This window comes from Boleophthalmus pectinirostris, unplaced genomic scaffold (assembly GCF_026225935.1).
Source record: "Boleophthalmus pectinirostris isolate CB_2022bp ecotype Guang Dong unplaced genomic scaffold, ASM2622593v1 HiC_scaffold_3, whole genome shotgun sequence".
In the NCBI taxonomy this organism is placed as follows: Eukaryota; Metazoa; Chordata; class Actinopteri; order Gobiiformes; family Gobiidae; genus Boleophthalmus; species Boleophthalmus pectinirostris.
The window spans coordinates 40,728,647-40,752,082 of NW_026571299.1; the positions used below are offsets into that span (position 1 = coordinate 40,728,647).

Below are 23,436 nucleotides of genomic sequence, written 5' to 3' on the forward strand. Positions count from 1 at the left end.
TTCAGGAAAAGTATTCTGTAGTGATGGACTTTTATCCTTGGCCTGTCAATCTTTTGTCCTCAAGTCCTCACTTTGCCAGCGCCTAGCCCTTTCTTTTCCTCCTCCTTTCTCTCACTCGCCTCTTCACTTTTTCTGTTTCTCCTCATAATGTAGCCTTGGTGATGTTGAGCTGTCTAATGCCTACTCACATTCAGCTGGGAATCTCAGAAGGCCGAGGGCAGAGAGTAGGCTGAGGAGAAGTCAGCCTTGAACTGACTGGTCCAAACCTGCAGAATAATAGGGAGAATGCTGTGTTAGATCGAGCTGGGGAGCAGGGGAAGACAGTGAGGGGGTCTAGCTCATTTGCACCGAGTCCTCCCCTCCTCATGCAGCCAGCTGACAGGGGATATTTTTATCAGCCTGGCACACACAGCGCTGAAAAGGAACAAATTCATTTGTAACTGCGCATTCCCAGCCAAGGACAAGATCTCAGCAGGATAGAACATTACTGTCTTTGTGCTTGATCAGAAAAGAAATCACTCTTTTTTATTTATGTGCCTGTCTGGGCTCCCTGATGCAAAGGTGGTGCTCACGGCCCTGCCCATTTTGTGTCCAATGAAGCGGAAAAAAGAAAACAAGATTCCCCAAGGTCTGGGCTTCTGCAGCTTGGCTGTTTGTCTCTGCAGCCTTGTAGTCATTTGTTTGCATCTTGGCATGCCTCTTTGTCCTTGTATTGCCACATATTTAGTTGCACCAGTGTGGGAATAGCTCTCCCTGTAGATCCCCAGCTCAGGAAACTTTTGATGAAGGGTACTCGTGTTGATCTGCACTGTGGCCAATTAGACGTCAGGGCGATGAGACAGCTTAAAAGTACATGAGAGTGAGCAAGTCAGAAAGAGAGAGGGAGAGAGAGGGAGAGAGAGGGATGGAGCATGAATAAAGCATGTGTTAAAGTGGTGTCACTGGGCTGCTGTGTTGGCATGTCGACAGCACACAGGAAAACAGGGCCATCTCTGGGGCATTGTCTGTAATCCGAAGTGTTACAGCAGCTAGTGGCTTCTTTAAGTAAGCAGTCCCTCTGTCTCTCAGATCATCTGATATGCGAACTGTAGGAGAAAAAACTAGCTGCATACTTTGTCTTAAAATGATTATGAAGAGCATCAGTACAGGCTAATCTATCTTTACAAAGGACTCGTGGTTCCACTGATTGACAATGCTTCTTTTCCACTAAGCTTAAAGCTGAATGCTCCTGACATTAACACAGGGCTATAATTTACTTTACCGTCAATAGTCATGCACATTCACCATAATGCATCTGCAAGGGACAAGCATGACCAGAAGAAATGTGCTTTGATTTTCCGAAAACACCATGATGACACAAATACCGTATAAGGCCCACAGACAGATGATCTATTACAGGCACTGTAATTGAAATCCCTGTGAGGGGGCAAACAATTAATCTCTTTTTCTACACCTCTTATAATTCCATGAAGAAATGGCGTGAAATGCAGATAAAAGATAAGAGCATTATTGATTAGATGGGGTGGGAGGAGAGCCAGAGAGGTGCAGAGGTTCTCCATCACTAATCTCTCAGCCTATGACTGCATCTAAATAACCTGCAGAGTGGGATAAACAGGCACATCCATCACAGGGCAGCAGCCAAGGACAATGATGGATAGCTCCGCCCCGCACCGCCCTGTTCCGAACCTCTCCCTCCTGGTCAGGAATGGGAAGTGACACCAGCACTCTGGAAGAGAGCCTGGCACGCAGTCAGCAGCACCATGTCTCCTTTAGTCCTGTCTGATAGATGCATTTAGGCCAGACTTTGGCTCTGACTCAAACCACATCAGTTAGGACTTGCAACACACCTTGTACACCATGGCCTAATGCAGTTATGGAGGTGTGCAAGAACAGGTGGTGTAAACAAACCTGCTATGCACCTGCCTTTTAGGCAACATGTAAAATCAGGTAACTATACTGTACTATAATGTGTTTCAACTTTACACTGGCTACATTCATATGATCAGTAAAATCAGATAACTGGAGAATTATTGAAATGTGTTTACACCACATTGGAAATTATTTGAGAAGCTGTCCAGTAACTTTGGTAAGTTATAGTCTTGCATAGTTAAAAGCATCAGAATAATGTGAAATGCACCTTATTGTCACATGTGATTTAACATGTAGTAGTAAAACCCAAACCCATGATCATTTGTTGTCAGTCAGATGTCAGTTGTCAGTTGTCAGTGCATTCATAAAAGCTCACATTTTTTAAGACATAGGAAATTTAAACATGACTAAATATCTTACTGTTCACATCATTGAAAGGGCTATATTTTAATCTTATGCCACCAGATGCTGTTAAAAGTAAACCTAAATGTAGTTCATACTTTAATCTTAGTCTACAGTGAATCCAATTCCTTTTCTTCTTGCCATCCTCTTGTGGTGTTGCAGTATTGTTATCAAAAAAGAATTAAATGGTTTCTCTGATTCACAGCCAGAATGCATCTTTGTGACTTTAAAGATTCGTCCTCTATATTGGCCCCCTTGTCTCTTTGAATTTGAAGGATAATCCGTCTCAGTATATCTTGTTTGTTTTGTCAAAGAGGAAATTGGTTTTGGGGATAGCGGAGTGTGCATGCGCATGTGGGCGAACTCATTCATATGCCTTTTGTGTAGAAATTGATTTGCGGGAGCGTTTCTTTTCTATCCACTTGCCCATGCCGAGCGAGCCAAATCCCAAGTATTGCCGCACCCTGTGAGAGCAAGCAGAGCGCACGCCAGCCATGCCGAGAGGTGCCAGCCTGGTACATCTGGTATGTGCCAACTCTTACCAATCCTCCACAGTCCCATAGCTTTAAGGTAGACCAATGGTTTTCTCCTTTTGCCCCCTCCCCTTTTCTGCCTTTATAAAACTCTGAATATGGGCTCCAACAGATGGTCTGAGCTGCCACACACCCCAGATTCATGAATGAACAAGTGCTAAGAAAAGGTTTGCGGACAAGTAACTATTAGACATTCAAAAAAAGTAAGTAGTCTTAAAAACTACACTTGGAAAACCACAGCGGGAAATGACAAATAAAAAACATTTTAGATAAGAGATAAATGAGAAAGAATGCAAAGAGGGTAAAATTGAATTGTAGATGGAGTGAGCTTTCTCCTCCCCCAGTCCGTCCCTCTTTTATTTATCTCATGCGAAACCACGCCTCCCCCCTTTCACTTGTCACTGCATCTATAACTGTGAGCTGTCTGCACTAGGAGCGTGGGGGGCCAGACCAGCTCCTCACTCTGCCTGCACAGGGAGAGCGCACAGCAGAACGGACCGGAGCAGAGCAAATGGTACCGGACTGACCCAGAACAGGTGTGTACACGTCTTTGTATGTGTGCTGGCTCACTCCGGACTCACTGACTCAGGACAGGATGTGTTCTTCTCTCGTGCCACAGCTTGTTTCGGCCACAGGACTTGCTTTCAGAGCGCTGTATGGAGAATGCTCAGTGCTGGAGCGGAGCTTTGCCCTAGTTTACACTTGAATGCTCCGATCCGTTCTGTTCGCCTCTGAGATTTATGCATGGAGTCGCTAACAGCTCTGCTCATCAGCATAAGAGATAGAGGAGAGTCATTTCCTTCAGCGGATGCACCGGTCTCTTTTTGTATCTGGCTTTAAATAGAAGACTGGACAGGGGCTGCTGTTGAAACTGCTGTGTAGTTTTTGCTGTCTGCACTTAAATTAAATGTCAGTCCATTGGGGTTTCTTTGTACATTCACTTATCTTATTGAAAAAGAGTGCAGTCGTGTCTGGTCTATGTGAAAAATGAGCTATGAGCTAAACCAGTCCCATTTCCACAGTTTGAGTTTGTTAAATCCTGTTTGTGATTAGTGTCTGTCCCTGTCCATACAGCATTAAACTATGGAACAGTTTTTGTCTAGCTTCAGCTTTGATTTTAATCCTGACTGATGCTGAGCATTGTGTGGAGTTTCAACCATTTTTGAGACCACTTTTAAAAAGAGAATCTTTCTTTTATAAACTGTTTAACACTGGCAAAAGTGTGTAACTGAACATCGAGCAGTTATCATTTCAACAGTTGTTGTCACCCAACTCCTCCAGAAGTTTTAGGTGAGCTACACTGTTACCTCTATGGAGGGCCCTGGTGAATGTACTCACTATCACTGTTTTGTCAATATCTTCATGGGTCAGAAGACAGTGTCATCATCAAATGGTGGCAGTTAAGAGCAGTGCAGCGGGGGGTTTACTGACCTAAAGACTGAAATATTTATTACAGAGGCAGCTCAACACCAAACGCTGTTTGTAGTGATATGGATTGGATGAACAGATGCACGGATGGAGGGATGAACGACAGAAGTAGAGAAGCTTTAGAGATCTGTTCTTTAAGCATTCATTATTTATCAGTACGCTCTCTGCCATAGAAGCTCTAACCCCACATCAACTGGCCTCTTTTCTCACTGATGTGCCAGTAAAGAAGAGACTCTCCTGCTCACCTGTCAGCCACTCCCAAGACCCAAACCCTGCAGCCACATGGTACACCCACACCAACTACTTTATATTACATTGGTTATAATTTACCCTGCAACAGAACAATTTTACAGTCCACTTGCACTGCAGACTGCATAAATACATTACAGGTAATGAAAGACCATTTCTATTTTCCCTGATTCCTTTTCTTTTATTGGCTGTTCTATTCCTATTGCCACAGACAAATTAGTGCCACACACCACATCTCACACAGTCAGAGGCAGTGATGACCTTGGGACCTGTTGATGTTGTTCGCAGCATCCGTGTGGAGAATACATAAGAGGCCGTGTGGGGCGTCAGGGAAACGGGCGCTGCATGGTCTTTGTGACAATGGTTGGAAAATGTGCAGGAGGGCAGGCGGCGCACTTGAAGGGAGGCACCAGCATGAATATGTATTGTATGCTAATGTTTTGATGAAAGCAGAGGACATGTTTCCTCATCGTGCTCTCAGGAGGAAGTGCTATCGACAAAGCCATTGTCTACACAGCCACATCCCTGGCCGTGGGGACAGTGGTGACAGGTGGCAGATATTGCTGACAGAAGCCAAGGTGACTCTGCTTCATGCTCTCTGTGGACCTCGGGCTGCTACTTTTACCACCGTCTTGACCTTTTGTGGTCGGAGACAGGGAGGTGTGGCCCTAGTGTACACTCAATTATCAGTTTATTGCAGCTGTCTGACTGTCTGGGTTACAGCTCTCACAATGAAATGCCCAGCAGATGTTATAATAATTCTAGCAGGTAATTTAATATGATGCCAGTTGAAATTGGATGATGATTTGATGGCTCAGCTTATCTGAGCTGTAGGATAGAACAATAGAGCAAAAATGAAAATAGAACATTTTAATGACATCTAAAAATAGTGTTATAACATTTTGTGAGTTTGAGAACATCTCATCCATTAAAATCTACCCTCGAGAAGTCTCTTGCTATAAAATGGAGTACACTTTTACAGAGCATGTTGTCATTAATCAGTACTAGTTCATAGTTCACAACGCTTGGATTGATGTAAATGTAATTTCAGATAAGAGACATGAACGAAAAATTATTCTTATGGCTGAAGTAATTTTGCTGAAATGGTCTGTGATAAACAGCAGCAGTAGCCACATATTTTCAGCTTCTTGAGTGTGAGTGCGTGTTAAAAGGCCATCAGTGTTTAAACATGGAGGCGGCTCTTAGACCGTCAGTGTGCTGCAGGGCTGATATGAGGAGTAGCACTGCTGAGAGCATGAGTGTGGGTGTTGTATCTGAAAGTACCATATCCAGCCGCGTGCCCATGTGATTTTTCAGCTCCGGACAGCCTCTGCACTGCTGTGTGAGTGCAATCAGATTTCAATCTTGCTTCTATATGGCCAAGCTGCTGCGGTAGAGGTGCCCCACGGGGAAATGTAATTATACCCTGCTGGCCACAGTCTACGGGCTTCACTGGCCATATCTGTCTGTGGAGAGGCTGCGGCTAGAGTGCCCTTCCCACTCGCACTCACCAAAGCCCCGCTATGAAATGCTGTATTAAGTCCATGCGGCAGTCTCCCGCTAATCAGCTTTTAGATCCAGCACAATTGGTGGCCTTTCGCTACAGTTTTGTTACACTTTCTGAATTATTTATGACAGAATTAAAGGCACTGTACCTGATTTATGCTATCTTAAAAGCATGAAAAACAGAACTAGTTCATTTTAAACAGTTTGCAGTGGTCCAAAATTATTTATCACTTCCCTTATACATTCTGAGCATCTCAATTAATCACTGCTATGAGTTTTTAAGTTCTTCTGACAACTCTCAGAGACCAAAGCTAACAACAACTAGTATGCTAACATGCACATCCTGCTTATTGGACAATGAAACGCTTTCTAATTAAATTCAGACAACATGCAGCTGGCTTATTTTGAATCTGCACTGGGACTCGAAATGTTTGCTCAGATACATGGAAAAAAAATTGGGTACTTTAACTGCAGTGACCAAAAACAGTGAGCTGGACATTTTGGACCAGAGCCAAAATTTGACTGGTACCATAAATTTGATCTTTCCTTTATATATTCTTCTCACTACATGTGTTTTCATCACTACCTGTTGTTTATTTCTAAATACTTCTCTACCTCTCTCCTTCACAACATTCATCTTACAACATTCATGCTCATGCTCATGTGGTGTCCATTAGGGTGAGCAAAACAAACAAACACCAGCTTGCTTGCTTGAATTTAGGCAAACAATCGATGCAAGCACTCAGATAACAGCACAGTGAGTAGCCCATTGATGTTACAGTTAAATGAATACAGGATGACGTGCTGACTGAGATGACCTGGCATGACAGGAAACAGCATACCAGCTCAAGTGTATGAATTATAACTTCCATTTAGTCGTAAATAGTAAAGCTATTGAATTCGTACCAGGTTACATGACTGTGTTGAATAACTACTAAAGGTTTGACTACAGGGGTTTGAAATAAATAGGCATAAGTGAATATAATGAAAATGGAAAAATTCTTTATTTTCAATGCATTTAGTATTAAATATCTGAATTATGTAATTTTGGATATGTATTGTATTCTATTTGATGTCTTCGAAGGGCGTGATTTGTTTTGTTTTGTTGTTTGTTTCAATTTTGTTTCATTATTGACTACGTAATTTAGAATTTCCCTCAGGATCAATAAAGTATTTCTCACTATATAATTGGTACATGCAGGAACTAGTAGAATACAATAAAAAATATAGGGAATTTGCTATATGGTGATTTAGTATTATGAATAAAAATGGGTCTGGTTAGAGTAGACTGGAGCATTATGTAATTCTGTCAAAATTCTGAGTGAAAGGTCTCTGCTGAAATCCCATGCCACTCAACTTGGTTCTGCTTATTCACACCATTATTCTTGTTCCATTTTAATTTTCCCGATCAGACACACTTGGACTCAAACTTAATCTTCCATTTTGTTTTGTTCGTCTTTCTCTCTCTCTTTCTCTGCATATGTGTTTAACTTGGTCACAACTTCAGCCCCTCTCTCCCCTTAAACCCACCCCTCCCGCATGCCTCTCCCTCGGGCTGTAGTTGCCATTGTGTTGCCTAATAAGGTTTATGGAATTACAGATCTCTGAAATTGGATTTTCTCACTCCGCCAATGCACTGGGATTATGGCTTTAAGGCTGGCTGCATCAGGGCACCATTGACCTGTGACTGAACTGCATTTTTGTGCTTGGACCTGAAGGTGGTCAGATGAAGAGATTGCTGAGGGGAAGCGCGGATGGAGAGGCGGGCAGCTCAACCATGTAACTGTCTCATCACCTGGCAACCCGCTGTCTTCCTGAGTCTGCATTTCAATCGGTCTCATTCCAACCACTCACAGTCATCTCACTGACTGGTTTAACTTTATTTGATCTGATTCTAATTGAGCCCGTCTTTGATCTCGCCACCTGACATGGCTGACACACAATCTTACCGTCCAAAGTAGCTCAGTTGGCTCTAATCCTTAAAACCTGGCCTCCAGCTAACTGTGAATTGATTCGCAGTGATGTTGAGGGATTGAAGTGTCTTTCATTCTATCTAACATGTGCAACATCTAGGCAAAGTGTTATTTCTCCAACATCAGCCATCAAGATAATTACTACTGTCAGCACTAGTTTTCAAACTCATTTTCAGAAAGACTTTATACTAGATATCAATTTTGATGCCACAATGATAATTAAAATGCCTTGTCTTTATAATAAAATAGCATTTTCAACACAAAATAATTGCCTTAAATATTACCTTACACTAGTTCTGCTATAGAAAAAAAAAATATATATATATATATATATGTGTGTGTGTGTGTGTGTGCGTGCGTGTGAATATATATGTGTCTATGTCTAATTCATTTATGTGAATTAGACATAGACTTAGACAAACTTTATTGATCCACAAGGGAAATTATTTGGACACAGTAGCTCATCACAATAAATATAATAACAAAGAGTAAAAAATATAAACGGTCAGTAGAAGTTCAGTAGCAAAAATAGCAAGAGCCTGGTGTCAATTAATGCATAATTATATAAATGGATATGTATAAGTAACAATAAAATATAGAAATATAGTAATACAAATGTATCTCAGCTATATACCATATAAGAGGCTGTAAGGAAAGATAAAATAGTTATTGTCTTGACATACAGGATTATCTATTGCATAAGAGTGAGTTGTTGTACATTGCAGTATGGTATCAATGTAAGAGTATGGTATGAATACATTTCAGTTTCGATACCAAATCTAGTTTCAGCACTAGTAGTAGCATTTTTGACAGCCATAGTCAGCCCTCCAAATGCATATGTGAAAGATTAACTTGTTGGGCTATGCCTTGATTCCAGCCATCAAGAGAGACTACACTTTGAAAAGTATGCAATAAGGCAGGATTCATTTGGATAGCTCAGTCCGTAGTGGTACGTTAGTGAACTCTTAATTGGGGCACAGACTGGGCTGGGGGTGAAGGATCAATAGGGGGAGTTCCAGCTCACTGAAATCAATCAGCCTCCTGCAGCAGCACAGTGCACAGGGCTCTGCTGGTTCACCCTCTCGGTCAAACGTGATCAGGGTGAGTATAGGGTCTGAACACCTCATTGCAGTCACATGGCCCGAACTCACTTCACTGCCTTTATTTATGAACACGGACATCTCATCTGGACTCCTCTTGCACGCTTGAAAACACAGCAATTTCTGTGTGGCTCCACTAGGAAACAGTGATTATGGTAACTAATAAAACATGATTCATTAACAGAGACAGTGTATTGGCTCGGTTGGTTAAATGAGCCTTTTCACCTCCTCTGCCTCGCCCTTGTTGCCATTTTGCCTGGGTAATAGCCATTTTTGCGGCCTGTCAGGTTTTGATGTATCCTCCTCGTATCCACATCAAGGACAGGGCCAGGTGTGTTGTTTTCCCTCAGTTGTCACGCTCATCACAGCGACTTGTCATCCCAAAGCCAGTTTCCATCTCAACCCCTTCTCTTTTACTATGTTATATTAAATCTGTCACTCTTTTATTTTAGCTAGATAAAGCCAAAATAAATCACTTTTGCCATCTGCAGCCTGCGGCTTCTGCTGAACTGCTATATGGATGTCACTGTGACCAAACAAAGTCCTGTCTAAATAAATGATATTACAGGCATTTTGTGTTGTCGCGGCACAGCTGAGCGGCTTCCTACGCTTGTCTCTGTCCTTCATCTGTCGACACAGTTGTTTTAAACTGTTTAGAAGTCTGCCTTCCAGTGGGATACTCTGTTAGCGCTCGCAGACTGACCGGCCGATGGGCAGATGGACAGGCGCAGATGCAGGTCCAGCTCTCACCTCTCCTTGATGCCTGGGAGTGGTTGGAAGGGCTCGCTATAAGGCTCACAGCAGCTGGGGTTAGGGGCGTGCATCAGATGGCAGATTTATAGGGAGTCTGCTGCATATTCTTAGCTTATCAGAGACCAGTGGAAAAAGGCTGTGTAGAAATTATAGCCTTTTGAATGAACTAAATCATTAAATGGCAAACATGGAAGTAACAGTAACCATGGCGATTATTATTTTTATTACCACTGAGGTCATGTAGCAAACTTCCATACTGATTTTTGTAATATTTGCTTGTGTGTGAGCCCTATTGTTACTGTGTCCTTTGTGTTTGTGGGAAGAAAAAAAATACTGGTATTGAATGGAAGTGAGATTTAACAGAAATTAAATGAGTAATTTAAATCTATCAGCAACTCCAAAAACCTAGTTCTATTAGCAACAGATCAAAGAATATGCTGCTAGGTCTTAGCTTAGCTAAAGATAGATGATTTTTTGCTTGTACTAATGTTGTTCTCTCATCAACATTATGCATGAAGAAGTTTTAGATGTCATCCATGTTTCAATAATTTAGCAATCTCTTAAATGCTCTCGTTCAAATGCTCCTTACTGTTAGCCGCAAGATTCTGTCTGATATTCACATACAAACCTACAAAATCCATGCTCTCACACAACTTGTGTTAAGAGTTAAGAGGTTATAGAAGTAAAATACCTTTATAGGGTATGATAGGTAAAATACCTCTTTAATATCGAGTCATTTTAGCAAATATTTTTATTTTAGTAGCCAATATTTTGAAACTCCACATGGAAACAAATTCTTGGACTAAGTAATAAGTCTGGATACAACATGTCAAACTGAGCTGAAAGAATATGTTTGAAATAGAATAATATAATTTGAATAATCATACTGAAGACTGCTTTTGACTAAACATAACAAAATATATTCCCTCGCCTTCTCTAAATAGGGCAGAAAATTACATTGCAAACAAAAACACATTACCACTGTCTCTAAAATATCCTGAAGGCTGGAAGGTAATTGTTCAAAATTAGAGCACTTTGTACTCGTTTTTCAAGCTGATGTCAGAATGCCCTGGATTTATTGCATCCCTCTTTTTACCCAATTAGTCAAATACATTTACAGTTTGAGCTGACAGTCTGTGCTCTTATCTGTGGTTTTATGCAGCACTGTAGAAGGACAATTGTTTTTTTATTTTTTCTGACAGACCTGAAGATTTGGCCAAACTCACACTGAATATTAAAAGGTGCTAGAAGCCCGTCATGTTCTGTTTGTGTTGTGTTAGATGATATTACAAGTGTTCCAAGCACATGCCCATTATGGACTCTGATTGCAGAATCTGGCAGTGGGAGGTTGCTTTCTGTAGGAGAGAATGCAACACACAGCTTGTATACTGACCAAGGTAAGACTATTCACTTCAGATGCTAGTCACATATCTTGCAGTATATTAAAGCTTAAATGTTCACCCATGTAGTTTTTTGTTTCATTTTGTTTGTTTATAGAGTAATTTATGGGCTGTAGTTGTATGTCTAATCACAATGCCAGGCAGTGTGTATGGTGAATCTATTTTAGCCCAAGCTGGGTATCATTACCATGTTCTTTGCAGAAATAAGCAGGCTGTGATTATTGTTCCCGTTACCATGGATTCGACACAGCTCAGAGGAAACAAACAGCACAGTGGGCTACTATTAACGTCAACTCTTTATTTACCGTAAGAGATGAGTTTGTCACCTTCCGAGGCGATGCAGAAAATCAAAACACCTCACTTCAGCTGCCAGTTCATAATTAATATTCAGTCTAAAAGAGAGTTTTTTTATTGTCTTCACTGAGCTGGAATTTGTGATCAAAGCCTGGCGTTGGTGTTGCTCCTGTTTGGTGGCCACTGCAGATGCCCCATCAGCAGTCAGAGCTATGTATGCTAATTAAGAATAAAGAGAGGAGAGTGAAATGAATGCAGTGTGGGGCTGGGGGTGATGTGAGTCTGAGGCGAAGACTGTAGAAGCATGTTACAAAGACAGTGTTATTAAATGAGGAACCTTACACAGCTCCCAGTTTCCTTAAACAAACCGCTACTGTAAACAAGGAGTTTGACAGTTTCAAAACTGTGACTTATTTTAACAGAAACCTTTTGAAGAGTTGGCCGCACACATTGTTTGTCAGTTGGGTTTGGCTGTGATTGCCAGGATGCTGCAAAGATCAGAGCCATTTGTGTGAACAGTTGGGTAGCAGCAGATAAACAGCACTACAGCACATGTGGGCTTGTAATATGCACAGCTGTGTGCTGCTCATGTGTTATCACCTACAAACACACCATTATGTACAACTGTAATCAGCTCCCTCTTTTGATTAACAAGCATTCTGTCACTCACAGTGCCTGATATAATGGGACTAGTTTATGATGAGTGTAAAAAAACTGCTTAGTACAGACCTTTTTCTGACAGATGGTGTGAGCAAGTCGAACTTTGATTTTCCATCTTGTCTGTGTGACATAAGCAGGGGCAGGCAGGTGAGTGATGTGCCTTTGGTAAGCGATTCTGTTTGAGGCCTCATCTCCACTTCAAAACGCAGTGAGGACAGTGCTCACCTCTCTCTTTCCTCTTCTCTCCACGCTGCCTTCAGGGCCGTTGGGTGCACACAATAACACCACACTGGTTTTAGAGCATCTCTTTTAAGGTACAGTTCATCATTTCAGTCCTTTACTCTCTCGCCACTGTCCCTTCTGTGCAGCACACACTCGACAGGAACTCACACTTGTCATATTCTTCTCATTTTCTTTCTGCCAGTTGTGTGAGGTTCTTTTGATGTCTTTGACTAAGCCACAAAGGGGTATATTTTCCTTCAACAGTGTGGTGGATGAGCCTGTTGTTGGCAGTATTTTCCACTGGACCCTCCCTGGGCTATGTGATGCACATTCTGCGCTTGTGGGAGCATTTTCCTGACCCTTATTTTCCACATCAGCAAGATGGAAACTGCCAGATTGCCTTGCTGCCCGACTTGCTCTCAGCCCACTGATTAAAAGTCAAATATTAAAGTACTCTGTTGTGAGCTTGGGCTAATTGATTCTTTCCAGCGGGTGCACACAGAATGGGCTGACAGCAGGCAATACTCGGCTTTGTCAACATCGGGCAGGCTGCCTCTTGCCCAGGACAGCACCCCAAAAAGCCCCTGGTGGCTGTGCCAACCATACACAGCAGCATCTATGTCGTAATGATAACACTTCATTCTCACTGTGTGTCATCAGTCATAGCCAGACTCGGATGTCTGCTCTAATATTTGCAAAAACCCACAAAATGTGGTCTATTTCTTATTGAAGAAAAAATATGTCCTCTTGCATAACCACTCAGAAAACCAAAGCTATCCAGGGCGATGGTGCTGAAAAGAGACTTCAGATGAATACCACAAATGGCCCTCGTCTGCAATGACCGGCTCTCCTGCCGTTAACATAATTGCTGTAATAGCTTTTAATCACAGGCACATTTAACTAGAAGCTTACCCAACACGGGATGACAGTGAGGACATCATCATGACCACACAATGGGAAAATGAGGACAGCTGCCGGAGATCCATGTCAAAACACCTCATTGTTTGCTGACAGTCAACCGAAAAGAAGAAAAATAACACCGATTTCTTCGTGCCTAGAGACACATAGCGGATGCTCGTTTTCTAATACGCCCTTGAATCGGTTTAGCTCTTATTTATTTATAACGCTTTTTCAGTTGACACACATAAAAGGCTTTGATATTTATTAATGTGCCGACATTCATCCATTTCTCTTTTCTCATGAATCTGATTGACCTTTTCACACAGACCATTCCCATGTAAAAGGTTACTGAATCCCTCATCCTTAAAAAGCCATGCCTCCGCCCTGTCCCATCACAAGTTTTACAGCCCATCTGCATTGACAGGAAGGTGAGGTCAGAGAGCTGTCCACTGTCCCACTAATTGCTCTACAGTGAAATAGTTACGAGTCAGTGCTTTGACACAGCACTAATGACAACATAAGGGTGATGAACTTGAGCTGGCTAATTCATGCTTTATTCAAAACAAGGGCAGAAAGCAGGTGTGAGCACTGTGTGAGCAGCGTGTTGGCGGGTGTGTTCGTGTGACATTTCGGAACAAGCAAATCTGGATAACAAGATCATTTAAGCCTCGGGAGGAAAATTTAAGTACAGAACTAAAAGCAACAGCAGATGCAATATAGAAAAACCAACACCAAATATTGTAGCCTGAAGGTTTAAACATTCTCAAGGAAATAATGAGATTTTACTTGCGCTTCCATTGTACTGAATAACACACATCTGTATACATTATAATTGCCAGATACTTAAAGCTGATACTGTGATACTGCTGGTGAAATATGCTGTAGGCTCCTTATATATATATGTGTGTGTGTGTGTGTGTGTGTATATATGTGTGTGTCTGTCTGTCTGTGTGTGTGTGTGTGTGTGTGTGTGTGTGCGTGTGTGTGTATATATATATATATATATATATATATATATCAGTGCAATGTGTTTATATTTAGTCATATTTATTACTGCAGTTTTGCTCTATCAAAGTTTCGTTGTGTTTTGTACAATGACAGTCAAATCCAATCTGATCTAATATTTTGACCCATATATCGAGGTATCTTGAATCATGAGAAAATATTATCACATACCTATATTGTGCCAGTACACTCAAAAGACTCTAAAACATTTTTAAGCATGCATACACAGGTTTTACTTTAGGTTTGGCTCCCAGTCCCACTTTTCTAATTTGCTGTAAATAACAGGTGGATTGTTGGTGGATGAAGGTCCATAATCTCTTGTGCTGCTGTATTTGGTCGTCATATTTCCACATATTACTGTGACCAATGGGCTCCAGCCTCCTGACAGCCAGGAGACTAAAGGCCAGTGAAAGTAATCACAATGTCCTCACCCCTGAGCACTGAGCGGAGGTTTCAATTTGGGCTCCATCTTGTTACTCGGTTGCTGTAAATCCCGGGAGGTGTGGCGTAGATCGGGGGTCTGGGGCTGGGGCTGAGGGAGGAGGAGGTCAGGAGCAACAACAAGCCAAAAGGAGTGAAGTGGACAGCTGGCCGCCTCACTGACAGGAGCCTAATGGAGGTCTAATAGGACAGAGGAGAGTCCCAGGGATGACTGCACTGACCTTGACAGGGTCATAGTTTATATGGAGTGCTTAGATGAAGATGCTACACGTGTCTATGCAGACAATCATTCTCTGTCGTTATACTAGTGTTACTTTTTAAACATTCTTGCTCTACTAAAAGAAAACAATAAAAAAAATTAAATGTAAAAATGAAAATGCTAAATTTTGTATATATTCAGTTGTAGTATTTTTTCAACTCAAATCCCAGATGATAAAATACTTTTTGTATGAAGACAAATTATAGTATTCATTTAATTTCATCAACATTTTTTGTGAAATTAGTATTTGATATTATGAAAGCACCTCAGCTTTGACTGCAGCATAGAGTAGATGTTTATGTTAGCAATAAATACAGATTAGGCACAATAAATTATTTAAGAGTAGCTTCAATAACAGCTTGATTACAATATTTATATTGTTTGACAAACAGTAGTATTTTGCAAATTTGGACTAGATGTTATGTAGAATTCATTAGGGTTTGCAAAATCAGTCAAACAACATGAAGTAAGATTATAATTATAGAGCAACTTGTGGCTATTGTGGTGTTAAACTCGATGGAGAATATTATTTATTTGGTCAAACTGTGAATGTTTGCCATGTTTTTTGAGCTAGTTAGTATTTTTGGAAAAATTTACTTCATAGTGATGCACAAAAAATTAAATACTGAGAAGTTTGACAGAATATATAATCTATTGGGAAACAAATGTGAAATTTGTGTAGGTTCATCATATCTATTGTTGGCCTGTGGGTGGATGAGTCATGAGGTTTCTGAGTAGGTGTGGGCTAAAGAATTGGTTTCCTCACTGTTGTGTGTTACTCTAATAACATTTGATGCCCTTATTTCAGTAAATAAAACTCCTATCTTGTGCATGTTAAGACACATTGCTTTTCAGTTCACAGAATACCATCTGTGTACAACCAGTGTGACATTTGCAGAAATTGTGAGTTCCTTTCATAACTTATTGACGTTACACAAATAGAAGAGACACAGAGACCGAACCCCCTGTTCAGCAGCAGGTTATATCTGTAAGAGAGCTGTGTGAAATATAGCATGTGTGTTTATCTACTGTAGATGCAAGGCTATTGTCTCTGTGCTCAGAATTGATAGATCAGGAGGTCAGGCCTGCAGGGACGGCCAATAAGCATCATGCACTGTAAAGAGAGAGCCGCGACCGCCTGATCAATCTGAGCTCTCATTAAAAGGCTGCCAAGCCCTTTGCAACCCGATACAATATCAATATTGTAGCAGCACACAGGGAGATCCAGAGCTGTTAGGCAAGCCGCTGCCAGCTTAACTGTCATTACTGAGCGGGCAACATGCCAGAGACCCCCTTCACTCGCCACTTAGGCTCCCCCCATGGTACCAAACACAGGTCAGGATGGACAGATGGGCTTTCTGGGCAGCTGTCCTGTAGACGCACTGGAGTGAGGGAGATAGGCAGCAGGCGGGACCCGAGGAGATGTGCTGACAGTGTGGAGGATGTGGGTCTGTTTGTGGTTTCACTAAAGACCTGTTTGTTTGCAGCGTGTGGCTCCAGCATCTTCTGTTCTCCATTCTACCCAACCTGGTTGAATAATTGTACCGAAAAACCACATGATTAGACCATTTCATAATTTTTTTTGCATTTGTCATCCAGTGTTTGCTGTACCTCTTTCTTAGATCAGTGTTTAGTCTATCCGTAAATTCAGATAGGATGGGATTTGATTACCTGTGGGCTGGGTCAGGGGCTACAAGTGTAAATTGCCATAGTATGAGATTTTTTGTTGCAGGTATACCATCATGCATATACAAAACGTAATCTGAATGATGCTGTTGCAACAGTGCCCTCTGTGGAAGCCATAGCCTCATCACTTTCATTTAAAAAATGTGACTTTCAGTGGTCTACATCCAAAGAATGTGCCCTTTTGATATGCAGCCTGATATTCCTGCTGAGAATCCAAAAGTTACCAAAGCCCCTGTGTCGTCATTTTTGATTTGTGAGACAGGTTGAATAAAAGGCCCCATGTTCAGAGCTCTGAGCAGGATGATGGGGCAGAGATCAGTGTGTGCCTCCCCTAACCCCCAGTAATCTGCCAACAAAAGGACCTGAAGAAAGCCATCAAGCCAATGTGGGGGGTTAGGACAGCCATTTGAAGCATTTGAAGAGGAGAAAAGTGGTCATCGTCTCTTCAATCCTCAAGGGTATCCTTAACACCAGATGAGAAGGCCACACACCCCCTCCACACCATTCGAGCGTCTCTCTGCACACCCTTTAAATAGTCAAAGGCTGTTGTTTATTTGTTGGGCTCAGAATCTTTGCTGTAGTGAGTGATCACAGCGAACAGTAACTTACAGGGCTCTATTGATTTATCTGTACACTGTGTAATTTATAAAGCTGCCGTGGCAGTTGTTTACTGAAAGTTGAAACCAATATTGTCTGTAATCATCATTAAGCCAGGGCTATTAGGGGCAGTCCCTTCTGCAAGGGCTAATTTGAAGGGAGAGAAAAGGCATGTAATTAAAACGCAACCAATCACAGCTTAAGGGCTATATGTAATAATTAACTTAAACAGATTCTGAAATAACCTTAAAGTATTGCTTTGAGAGCAGTAGCTTTAGCACTATAACAATACCCGGAAAACTGAGGGGAACACAGAGGATATATATATGTAGACAAGATAAACTGAGTTTTATACAGAAAGTATGGAAAATGGAGACACTGGAGAAGACCAATCTACCATGCCCTCTCTTTTAGGCACAGATTATTTAGGGTCAATATGTTGCTTTTGACTTCACCTGCTGGTCGGGTTAGTAGAAATTATCTTGTATATATCTTCTAATTGGGACTGTTACAAAGTTTACTAAAATAATGTCCGACTTATATGCTCCAATGTCAGAACCCACATGATGGTACCCAGGTCTCGGAGAGGTAGTTAGGTCAAGCAGACAATGGGCCCCGGCTGATTCGTCTGTAATCCATTTAACTTTGGATGGGAGACACTGTAGGGGGGCTTTGCCTCTGGTCAATAAGTGCCAATAAGAAACAGCCATCACTCAGCAGGCTGCCCTGTCCACCAGCTCGCTCACTTGTTTTAGCTGTCAACCCCTGTCCCAAAGGAGCTGGCGTTTGGGTCACTCTTTGTGACGCTCTGCTAATGGCTTTCCCATACATGGCTCAATAGAACAGGAAAGGCACAGACACCCATGGACTGCCAAGCAGCCACATTTTCCTCTGACATCTGAATAAACCCATCTGAAGTGAGAACAGCCACGTATTTACAAAACACCATTGACAGCAGCTCATTCTCTGGGTCCTAAAGCCCCAGAGTTAGGACAGAGGGGGTCGGACCCGAGGGGGCGACAATGGGCTCTCTGTTTTGTTGTCTCTCACACCTCCATGTTCTCTGTGGCTTCTCTTGGAGCATACAGCAGAGATGCAGAGGAGGGGTAAATGCTGTGACCCTTTGGTGGACCCTGCCAGGAGCTCTCTAAAACCTGCAGACCACCACGCTTGCCACACATACCTCATTGTTGCTCCTGGAAACAGCAAGCAGAGAGTGGAAGTGTGAATAAAAGTGAAATGTGTTTCCAGACTGCAGCAGTAAATTCAGTCATCAATCAGCCTTGTTGCAGTTTTTAAACCACTTATTTGTGCTGTGGCTCCCATCCAAAGTCATTATGAGGAGCATCCTCACTGATAGTTTGTAAAACCTGAACCAGACAAAACAGCAGACAGTTGCTGTGCGATATCCCCGAGCTCTGCTGAAGCTAAACAATTGAAGAACAGCACAGTGCTGTTCAATCCTACACAATCAGAGATAATTAGCTAACTATTAGGGACTCTTGTTTGGGCTTTCTGTGCCTGGGGTGGAGTGTTGGAAGTGATAAACTGTCTGTCTGCTGTACACATTTCTAGTCAAAATCAAGACCCTGGGAGTGTGTCAGCGTGCTTTGTTCCTCCAGTGTGAACATGCCTTTTGTTTTGTTTATAATCATCCCACCAATCCTCCAGCCTCCCCATCTCTCATGTTGACACCAGCTATAGCATAATGGCTGCTCAGGGTGATAGAGTAGCAGGCACACAGATGACGCTGGTAAAGCTAGCTTCAATTTCCTATATTGCTTTGTGATTCTGGATGCATTCTACCATTGGCAAATAGTTTAAATTTTATTAGGAAGCTGTTTGGATAGTTTTAGAGATGACCATGTCATGTCTCTTTTCTCTAAAGCAAAATAATAAAATCACCTACTTGCTTGCTTTTCATAATAGTTCAAATATACATCATTATTTGTTAATAGACATTTATTTGTTCATTAAATTCAGTGATGGTTGAAAGTTAAAGTCTGAACCTGCCACTTGAGTGCCCTTTCAGTCCAGGTCCAACCAATACAATTACTAGCACAGTATTTGCATTAAATCAAAGACAAAACCTTTTGTTATCATTTTTACTATCGAAAACATAACTAGCTTGTTGTTTCTAAATGTCTCTATTGTCACCCTTTTATTTAATATCAGCCACTATCTTACCCATATCGTCCTTTTTTATTTCCTGATTTTAAAAAAAAATAATGTATTCAACACACAGGCTCTAAAATAGCTTGGTATCAGTGCAGTGCTTTTCACCATTGATGGCTTTCACAAATAGATCCTTGCTTTCTACAAATGCTATATATTGTTGGCATATGAATTTTGTATTGCTAACATCTTGTCCCCTCTGCCTAAAATGTGTTGAATGAGTTGCGATTAGCCTCTGTGTTTCTAGCCTGAAAACATCAGCGTCTCACCCCTTCTCTCGGGGCAGCAGACTCACTGCAGGATTAATGATGTGATAAGTACTAAAATGACTCTCTTTCATATTTCAGTGTCTCGGCAGCACATTCCACAAGGTAAAGGTTACTAAAGAATATTGTGCAAACAGTGCAAAGGTGCCATTATAGCGGACACACCATTGTTAACTGAAACAACAATGCTACATCTCCTAAGCCTCTTGATCGTGGGAGGAATCTCATTTTCTCATTTTTTAAAGTCCAACCGCTAGCCCTTTGTGTGTGTGTATTCAAACAGAAAATCGCTGTGAACGTTCTGACTGTCATCTGGAGATCTCTGCAGTGCGTCGGGCTTATCACAACCTGAGGGAAATCTAAATTAAATCTTTCTTGTGAATGGGATCAGCTTCAGCATTATCTCATGTCATTCCCAACTATTAAAGTTAGTTATTAGCAAGTAAAAGCACATTTGTCATCTGAATGTATGGGCAGATGCCATCTGAAACCACAAGACTGTTTAAAAGCCACTGAACTTTCAAGGTTATATCCTGGTTTTGTAGCAGCCATTTATAGCTCATGAAATTATTACAATTATAGTGTTATTAAGCTTCATTAGTGATTCCACTTTTTTTTTTTTTATTACTACGTACAATTTGGTGTATTAGAGCATTAGGCAAAACTTATAAATCTAATGAATTCACACTAGTAACAGTACATAAGGTATATATGTGCCATTTCAATCTGAAAATCACAAGGATACATTTCCTTAGGTAGTCAGTCATTGTCCTGTTACAAAAAGATTCTGGTTCTGAAGAAGAGATTTTAAACACTGGGTGATAGATGGAAACACTACAGCTCCTTATTAACATGTAAAAAGCATTCCATACAGTATTGAACCGCAGTGACCGAAGCGTGCGTACACACAACCACTCAAAACTGTAGTATGCACTCACTGCTGTTGGGCAAAGTTAGTCTGACATAAATGCATGCCGTTGCACAATTAGCATTTGAATAGCGACTTTTGTTAGTAAATTCAAGGGTCCTTGGAGGTTGTGCACAGCCTGTTCTATGTGAGGCAGGCTAGTGTGAACAAAGTCACACATTAGCACGGACCTGCCAGCCTCAATTATGAGCGACCAGATTGACTTGGTAGTGTTGCAGTGAGCCACAGAGCCATTGGTAGAATATTTATGCAATCCCCAACACTTTCTCTGTATAAGGCAGAAAGGAAATGTGTGCTGAGGAAATAACAAGAGGAGATAGCTGTTTGAGTATTCTGTTTTATTCTTTTTTGCTTTATATGGGTGCCTTGGTCTGAGCCTGGCTTGTGTTTGGGAAAAATCCATCTGCATTGGGGGCTTTGTACTCTGCAGATCCTGCCTGGAGGTTCTCACATCCAACTGTCTGCATTCGTGATGGAGGAGCTTGTGGGCTGTCGCTTCCATATTTCATATGCATTAGCAGACATCGCTGATTAAATTGCAAGTGTACGCCATGACTCGGCCTTCTTCAATATGTAATAAATGTCTGTTTTTGACTTGCTTTTCCCATATTCTGCGCATGTACTTCTCAGGGGGCTGCAGATTGGATGAATCAGACTGTGGTAAAGCCCGTGGTGTTTTATTTATAGGGGAAAAGTACATTAGCGAAGTAGCAAAGTCTCTGGAAGATTTATCAAGCACTCTTCTCACTCCTATCTCCTAAGTGTTGAAGGACACTTGTATGTTGCTGACCAGTGTAACATATCTTTCATCTCTTCGGATCATACAGTGACATCGCCCGGTCTGTTGTCACACCATTTATAATTCAGCCTTATCAATAAAACATGACAGGCATTAAGTTTTTATCAGGTGATGCATGGCTGCTGTCTCTTAGAACCTCTTTACAAGCCAGTGACAGAGGGGCAGCAAAACTTCTCTCCACAGCCTGACTTCCAGATATCATTCAGGATTAGGATCACCTCAGATGATCCTGGCTGTTCAAACATGCTTCTGAACCCAATTCCGTATGATCTCATATACTTTCGGCCCTGTCCCTGGCGCTTCCTTACCAGCCCCAAGCCTTTAATGAGTTTTGCTGAGAGTTATATTTACTCATGTTGTCTTGTGCTTCTGTCTAAATGGCAAAAAATCCACTTTCGTTCTATCTTATTTGGCTGAATCAGCATTGTCGTTGGCGGTTCACTTAGTGGAAAAAGCTGAGATGGAGAAAACTAGCCCTCTACACTGAAACTACACAACTTGCATAAGAACAGAGAGGGAGGGTATTCCTAAAGTTGAGAAAAGTTTTAATGGTGATTATGATTTAAATGGTTACAAGCATTAAGATTTTAAAGAAGGCTGAAATTGATTTAACTAATGCAAGAATCACATATGTGTTTGTTGTGGTCTAATACGAGGTTAGTAGGCTTTTATAATAAGACTCCATCTTGTCACTTAGAGGAAGTTATACAGCATAAATTGTAGTTATATAAGATAAATAACAGCATTTTTAGTGATTTAAATTGTGATTTATTTAGTTAAGTTATTTATTTATCAGTGCATGTTAATCATTTTGTTTTAATATGAACTTTTATTTCTTTGATTATGATGAACTTTCTGTATACAAATAGTTTGATTGCCCTCATCCATTAGTAGAGCCTTTTATAACGTTTCTGTTGCATCAAATCACATTAAGACAAACCTCATTTGCAAACTAGACTGCAGCACCAAAGACTTTTACATAAATCACCACTAAACAGCTAAATAAATTGAACTATCACCACTAAGTATAAGGTGAATGCATCTTTGTGGTGGTAAAGGTGTTTGCCGTCACAATAACATCTAATCATGTATATGTTTGTGCAAAAGAGAGGGCGCTGTCAGCTTTTACATGTATAACTTAAAAGAACACTGCTGACATGCACGACTGTTTAGACGTGAGGGGGTGTTGACATTATAAACAAACTACTGCTTACTTGATGCTATGAGAAGATGCGAGATGAGATGCTGAGAATGAGGTCTACCAGTCATTGTCATCTGATAAAAGCACACAAGACTTATGATTGTCAAAAAAGAGAAAAATTCTATGCTATACAAAAACTAGATACTCATTTGAATAGACATCCATGCTGAACGAAACAAAACAGAAAATAAAGTCGACGCCTTCCTAGATCTAGAATAGTCTTCATATCTGTACTAAGAGGACCACATGATAATATAAACTGATGTTATTTTGTGTTGACTATTACATTCTATTGTATAAAAACAAGTATATTTTATAATTGTGATATCAAAATAGGGATCTAGCATTTCTTTAGTGTAATAATCAAGTTAAAATTGTGGCAGGAGTAGACTGTGTTGCTTTAAAGACTTGAATTGTACCCAGTAATTCCATCTAGCAAAATGGACTCGAATAATACTCAGCACTCTAAGTTTTCAGCATGGAGAATAGTCTGACTGAAACCCCTCTTTTTCTAACTGCCTCATCTCGGTGTTTTTTCTCTATATTGAAAGTCTAATTGCTTGTGTGTGTTTGGACGCTGCGGTTTCCTGTGCCTTTTAGCTCTGCCTTTTTATGTAGCATCTGCCACCCAGAGAGATAAACAATACAGGGGGATGAAAGCAGAAGGGAAGTGTGAAGAAAGAAATGTATGTGTCAGTTAGAGCAGATAAAAGCCCCAAAATCCAATTAGTCCTCAATATCTGTGGAGAGAAGGCGGCCCCACGGGAGTAATGTCAGAAAATATCTACGG

The 23,436-nt window shown here is 41.1% G+C and overlaps 1 protein-coding gene across 1 annotated transcript in view; it reads left to right on the top strand.

Moving 5' to 3' along the window:
* The first annotated feature begins 3,289 nt into the window (after nt 1–3,289).
* Nucleotides 3,290–23,436, top strand: part of sulf2a (sulfatase 2a) — a 36,813-nt gene continuing 16,666 nt past the window's right edge. The window contains exon 1 of the mRNA XM_020935863.2: nt 3,290–3,340. The gene's annotated coding sequence lies outside the window, so the exon portion shown is untranslated. The remainder of the gene's footprint in view (nt 3,341–23,436) is intronic.